This window comes from Marmota marmota, unplaced genomic scaffold (genome assembly GCF_001458135.2).
Source record: "Marmota marmota marmota unplaced genomic scaffold, marMar, whole genome shotgun sequence".
Classification (NCBI taxonomy): domain Eukaryota; kingdom Metazoa; phylum Chordata; class Mammalia; order Rodentia; family Sciuridae; genus Marmota; species Marmota marmota.
In genome coordinates this window covers 19,003,337-19,010,268 of record NW_026000164.1, presented here as the reverse complement: position 1 = coordinate 19,010,268, position 6,932 = coordinate 19,003,337, and the positions used below count along the sequence as shown (strand labels likewise).

General features: G+C 36.6%; 1 protein-coding gene across 4 annotated transcripts in view; it reads left to right on the top strand.

Annotated features, from left to right (window-relative positions):
* Mkln1 (muskelin 1) overlaps nucleotides 1-6,932 on the top strand; it is a 329,639-nt gene that overhangs the window by 163,296 nt on the left and 159,411 nt on the right. The gene's annotated exons all lie outside the window — the stretch shown is intronic.

The window sequence follows — 6,932 nt, the reverse complement described above, 5'->3', positions numbered from 1 at the left end:
GGGTGGACTGCTCCGGACGCGCGGAGTCGTCCCGGGCCGGCGGCCGGGGACCGTTCGGTCGTTTGCTGCCGGGACGTAGAGTAGACCTGAGGAGGTCACTAAAAGTGATTAGCTCAGGAGAAGTGGGCGAAGTCACGGGAGGCGGAGAAGTTGTGGACTCGGAATCCCCGCCAGGCGCGGGGAGAAGTTGTAGGACTGGCCAGAGGGTCTCTCTCTCTCTGTCTCTCTTTAGACTGGAAGTTCTGAAAAAGAGAGGGAGTGGGGAGGAGGGACCTTGCAGAAGAATCCCAGCACGTTAAGGCTCATTAGAAGATGAATGTGTAGAGACCCAGCACTTTCACCGCCCAGGAATTCAAATGTAAACACAGAAGTCTGGCTTACTGACCTCCATGAATTTGACTTTTAATAGCCACTAGTTCTGGAGCCCTGATTTAGGTGTTAAAAAAGACATCCCTTGTATCCCTAGCCTAAATTTTTCTGTAGCAGATGCCTTCTTTTCCGTAACCAGTTCTGTCTTTAGCTTATCTTTGGGAGGAGCGGATCTAACTCTAATTCTACATGCAGATGGAGAATCGGCCTAGTAAGGCTTAAGATCTCTGCACATCTTGAAGAAAAGTGCTGGTGATATCCCGTGGACCGTCACCTCACATGCCCAGAGATGGTTTTTTGAACAAAACAAGTAATTAATAATACGTTACTAAACAAATAGAAGGACGGGATCTGTGAAACATACTCACAAAGTTTTCTACTTATATATTTCAAAAATTCTTCACATATCCCTTAATTTGATTTCTCTAGTCAGGTGGGTCAAGAATTTCAAAAGGAAGGTGTACCTAGAAGAATGTAATTCTCTTGACTACCAGCCCATCCTCCTGTCAAGAGTTGGCAGTTAGGCATTCAGAAGGATCTGCCTCAGTGGAAGATGCCAAGTGACCTGTGGTCTTATCTGGCCTGTGTTACCTATTGGTGGCTGCTGCATGGCAGTGTCCCTGATTGATGCTAGAACCCAGCTTTCAGTTTGAGGGTGAGCCAGGTAAACACTCTAACCCTCAGCTGAAGTTGAAATGTGTCCATAGGTACTTGACCTCTGATTTTCTGGGCCAACTTGTTTTTGCATCAGCATTTTCTATATTCAAGTTAGGATCACAGACATTTGGGGATTGGGTGGCATTGTTTGATCTAACACCGGTAAAGATGTTTTTCTGGCCTCAGGTAGGATAATTTTAGAATCTCGTTCCTTTAAATGTCTGGTCTCAGATAACTTCTTTTCTAAACATAACTTTTTTCTAAAAATGTCTACATAACAGATAACTCAGTTTATCAAGTTATCTGTTATGTAGACATTTTTAGAGTACATTTTAAACAGCAAATGATTTGGTGAATGGCAACTTTAATCTGACTTCTGTCTTGTTATTCTGGCTTTTGATTTGAAGTGTTCAGAAACTAGTTTTAGAGAAGGCAACTGTTTGAAATTGGAGGAACCTATCAGTATAATTTTCTCAAGTATATTGATATATTTAATACACACACACACACACATATATATATAAAACTTGAAAATATTCTCATATACTGTGCTTTATTTAATCTTGATGATATTCTGTTGGTAGATATGGTGTAGTTTTTATTGTAAAGCAGTAAACTATTTTAACTGAAAAAAAATAAACTGTTACAATTGAAGAGTAATCTGAACTTTTTTTTCTTTGAAGGAGCATTAGTTGAGTTTTATGGATCTTGAATTTGAGCTTTTTGTGTCTGCTCTGTTGGTGTGTGCCATGCCTAAATTGTAACGCTCTTGGTTCTGAACTTCTGTTAGAAACTAAGAATGGTATACTTTATATGATAGAAAGTGGATGAAAGGATTTGACTTTCCATTGCCCTAAAATTCACTCTAAGGACAATTGCTGTATCTTTACTGGCAGTGGAAGTCATCTTAAGGACCTTCCTAAATAGGTCTCATTTTAGGTGTAGCCATTTGTTGAAATTGTTCAACAAAGTAGCAAACTTTTTTTTTCCCCTATGAATTTGGGTTTTTGGGGTGTGTGTGTGTGTGTGTGTGACAATAATATGACAATGACAAAATGGTAAACACTTATAATATACCTTTCATAAACTCTGAACATACTAGGTATTTTAACTCGTTTGATCCTTGGGAGGTTAAAACTTGCCTGAGTTCGTATATCTCAGTGAAATAAGGATATGAATCAGGCAGTGTGGCTCCACAGTTGATGGTCTTAACCATGGTGCTTTACTGCTTCTGCACAAAGGTAGTGAAATCAGATATTTGAAAGAATTCTTATATTGAAGTCACTTGCATTTAATGGTAAAGACATGAGAAATTGTGAAAAACAATTCCTATCTCTATTTCTTTATTAGGATTTAGAATTTCCTTCCTTCTCTCATAGGTGGAAAGAACAAACATTTTCTATTTTAACTCTTTAGACTTACTTGGATCTTAAAAACGTTAAAGCTTGGGGCTGGGGATGTGGCTCAAGCGGTAGCGTACTCGCCTGGCATGCGTGCGGCCTGGGTTCGATCCTCAGCACCACATACAAACAAAGATGTTGTGTCCGCCAAATACTAAAAAATAAATATTAAAATTCTCTCTTTCTCTCTCTCTCACTCTCTCTTTAAAAAAAAAAAAGTTAAAGCTTGTTTAGTTACAGATAGCACACTTGTACTTTGAAAGTAATGAAATAGCGTTTTATTTTTTAGTATGCTTGAGTTTCCCTATATTTTACTCTTTTTTTTCCTGAAATTTATACCTAATTTGGGAATTAAGAAATATACATTTATTTAAATGATAATTCATAGAATTAAATATCACATGATTTCCCATTGTGTATTTGTGAATGGCTGGTTTCTGAGATTGTTGCTTGTTAAGAGGTTTTGAGGTCAGATAAGTTTCTGAGAAGTCTAGCAGTATAAAAATATCTTAATATGGAGGACTTTCTCCCTTCCTTCCTCCCCCCACCCCGCTTTGATAAGTAATAGCTTTTAACATCAGTGCACTTTGGGAAGATCTTTCTCTTAAAAAATTCTTGTGTGAGCTAAGTATGGTGGTGCACACCTGTAATCCCAGCTACTCAAGAGGCTGAGGCAGGAGGATCACAAGTTTGAAGGCCAGCCTGGGCAACTTAGTGAGACCCTGTCTCAAAGAGGGCTGGGGATATAACTCAGTGTTAGAGCGTCCCTGGGTTCAATCTCCAGAAACTCCCCAAAAACTTTTGTGTGAGGCTGGGGATGCAGCTCAGGGTAGAGCAATTGCCAATATGTCCCAAGATGTTCAGAGCCCTGAGTTTAATCTTGTGGGGGTGGGGGGAGAGCTGGAGGAGGGAAATTTTTTTGTTGAGAAAATAGCTGTTAGGCTTGTTGCTGCTTCTTGGAATGTATGTGACTTGACTGTGCAATTGTAAGACTTTGTCTTTGGGTTTTAGCTTAAGCTTTATGACGATGTACCTATATATTTCTTTGTATTTGCTCTTTTTGGGGTTTCTGGCACCTCTTGGAGTCAGTGATATGACTCTCATCACTTTTGAAAAAAATCTTGACATTTCATAAAATATTGTTTCTCTTCTATTTTTTCCTCCTTTACTCTATGATTCCCAATTAAATCAGTATTATACTTTCTGTCCTGTCCTATATGTCTCTTATGTTTTTTTTCTGTAATTTTTTTCTCTTCTTGTTCCATCTGGATAAGTTTTGCTTGCCTGTGTTTTATTTATTTTTATTTTTATTTTTGTGGTGCTGAGAATTGAGCCCATGGCCTTGTGCATTCGAGGCAAGCATTTTTCCAACTTATCTATATCCCCAGCCCCCTGTGTTTTTTAAAATTTATTTATTCTAATTTGTTATAAAAGACAGCAGAATGCATTTTGATTCATAGTACACAAATGGAGCACAGTTTTTCACTTCTCTGTTGTACACAGAGTAGAGTCACACCATTCATGTCTTCATACCTAGGATACCTAGGATAATGATGTCCATCTCATCCCACCATCTTTCCTGCCCCTATTCCCCCTCCTTTCCCCTCCCTCCTCTTTGCCCTATCCAGAATTCTTCCATTATTTGCCTGTGTTTTAGTTCACTAATTCTCTATTTCAACTCTGTCCAACCTGCTTTCAATTCTTGTTTCTTAATTCCAATTATACTACTATTTAGTTCTTTAATTTTTATTTGATTGTATGTAAATAGCACATGTACTGAGAGCCTTAACTGTGTTTGTATCTGTAGATACTCCAGTCTCATTTTCTATAGCATTGCTCAATGTAGTATTCTGAAATAATAAAGATATATTTAACCCCCCCATCTCTACATGACCATCTTTCATGAACATATTAATCAAATCACTTTAAAGTCTGTCTGAAGACTCCAGTGTCTGGACCACCTGCAGGCCTATTTCCATCATCTTTTTTTCTTTTGTTTTTGTGTCTGTTATGCCAAGCAATAGTTTACTGTTATTATTATTTGGCAACTTTTGATGTAGTAGCATTTTATCAATAATTTTAGATACAATTATAAATTACAATGATAGATTATGTATCTTTAATGATATTCTGCAGAGAGGATTGCCCATTTTCAGGCAGGCAGAGAGAGTAGATCACTTCAGTAGTCAAGGACTGAGCTGACTTCAGATGGGGCTTTCGGCCTTATTAAACTTGTCTCTAAAAAAGTAAAATACACACACACACAAAAAAAACAAAACAAAACAAAACAAAAAAACAAAAAAAACTTGTCTCTAGTTTGCTTTGAATGGTAGCCATCCAGTGATACCATTTGAAAGACTGGGTGTTTCTAGGGTTTCTCTAGCTTTTTTCTTTTCAGCCTCATGAGAGTTTTAAAAGCTTCTTTCTTTTAATTGCTTTCTGCTGGCTTTTTTAGCCTCTTTATCTGTGTGGTTTGAACATTGACAAATGCCTCAAGGAAAATTTGTACACAGTGTCAGATTTGTTTCTCTCTGCATTCCTTCATTGTGGGACCTTGACCCCTCAAGATGTCATGGGTATCATGGCAACACTTAACTACCAACTTTTGTACCCGTACCCCTATGAAATTGCCAATGCTTGCTGACTTCTTTACCCCCTGGTTCTTTCCTAGCTTCTCAGCCTATTGTCCTGTGCCAATAAATAGGTGGAAAGACCTGACAGGGAAAACTGCACAAAATGGGAAGCTCCCTCTATTCAATGAGTTCCTTCCGCACCTTAAGTCTTAGCTGCCTCAGAAAGTTTCTGATACCTTACAAACAACTATTCTATTTCTAGGAGGAAATGTTGGTCAGAATACCTAGGCTATTCTGTGGTACTCAAAAAGCAGAATTCTTTCCATATTTAGTGTGTCTTGTAAATCTGTAAGTTGCTCATGGTTATGTTAATATAATAATGTCAGACTTGAGTACTGAATTTATTTGGGTTCTTATTCAGTTTTTCTTCATCTTGCATTTGGACATCTGAACTGTCTATTCCTGATACTTGATGGGAAAAATTAAGGGACATAAATAACACGTTGTTAGCAGTTTTTTAAGCAATAAGCAGTTGCTTATTGTCTAAGAGTTAAAATGAGATTTTATTTTTGGTTTGGCTGGTGACCTGCAAATCTCTTTTGACACTTATGAGGTCTAAAAATTGAGAGTTAATCTTTGCTATAAGTTCATAGTATTTTCCCTTCCTTGTAATATGATTTTTACATTAACCTATGTCTTTATTAGAACTTTTTTAAATTTATTTTTTACATACATGACAATAGTGGAATGCACTACACTAGTTTATTAGAACTTTTGTGGTGGAAGTACTATATTTATGTGAACACATATGTTTAGAAGGAAGATAATTGTGTGTTTTTTTTGGAGGGGGCTTGTAAATGTTAGTATTTAAATAAAGTATCCTTTTATTCCTTTAGTATATCTGATTATTGTCAATGTCATGACTGGTATTTAGCATAGTCTGTATCACCTGTGTATTTGTTGTTAAGGAAGTTGTCTTCTATAAAGAAAAATGCTAATTTACTTTCAGCAGCCTTGGATATGTCTCCTTTGTCCTTCCTTTCATTGTCCTTGTTCTTTCTCTTCCCTCTTTGATTGAAGTAGTTCCATTAGGAGAGCTATAGAACCTAATTCCGAAGTGGCATTTTTTAAGGAAATTCTGTCTGACCTTTCTTCCCCAGTGAGTCTGATATCTATTTCTAGAGATTAAATGATTTCTTAGTAATGTGTACCTGATATTTTATTTCTTGCAATTTGCAATTATGCATATTGTATGTTACTTGACTAATAGCTATCCCGAAACTAGACCACAAATTCCATGGTGAGTTTGGAATCCACTCCCCATCATTGTAGTTCAAGCATTAAATTTTTTAGATAAATAAATGAGTGAATTAACTAGCCATTTTTGTTTATTTTTCTTTTTTAAATATAATTTTGGTTTTGGGACAGAGACATATATTAGCCAAGTTCAAAACAGAAAATAATTTGTAATTTTTCAATGTATTCTATAAATTTTTCATGTTTTTGTTCTTTATGTTCCTTTATCTTTGTTATCCATATATATAAACAGATGGATTGACTTTATACCTTCAATTTTGTTTGTTTTGATGGTGCTGGAGATTGAACCCAGGGCCTTGTGCCTGCTAGGCAAGTATTCTACAAACTGAGCTATGTGCCTAGCCCCCTCATACCTTCATTTTCAAGGATCTCTCTCCATACTTATCGATGTATATACTTAATAGAACATACATATATGTACACATAATTTGCTAAGCAGTTTATGCTCTGGAACTTAGTTGATAGTTGATGTGTTTTTTTTTCCCCTGAAATTTATATTGTTTGTTTACGTGTGAAATACTGAATAGGTGATAATTTTGGAAGGGATCACACTTGTTTATGAGCTGTGGTACAAACTGAGGCATAGATTTTTTTTTTTTTTTTTTTTTTTTTTTTT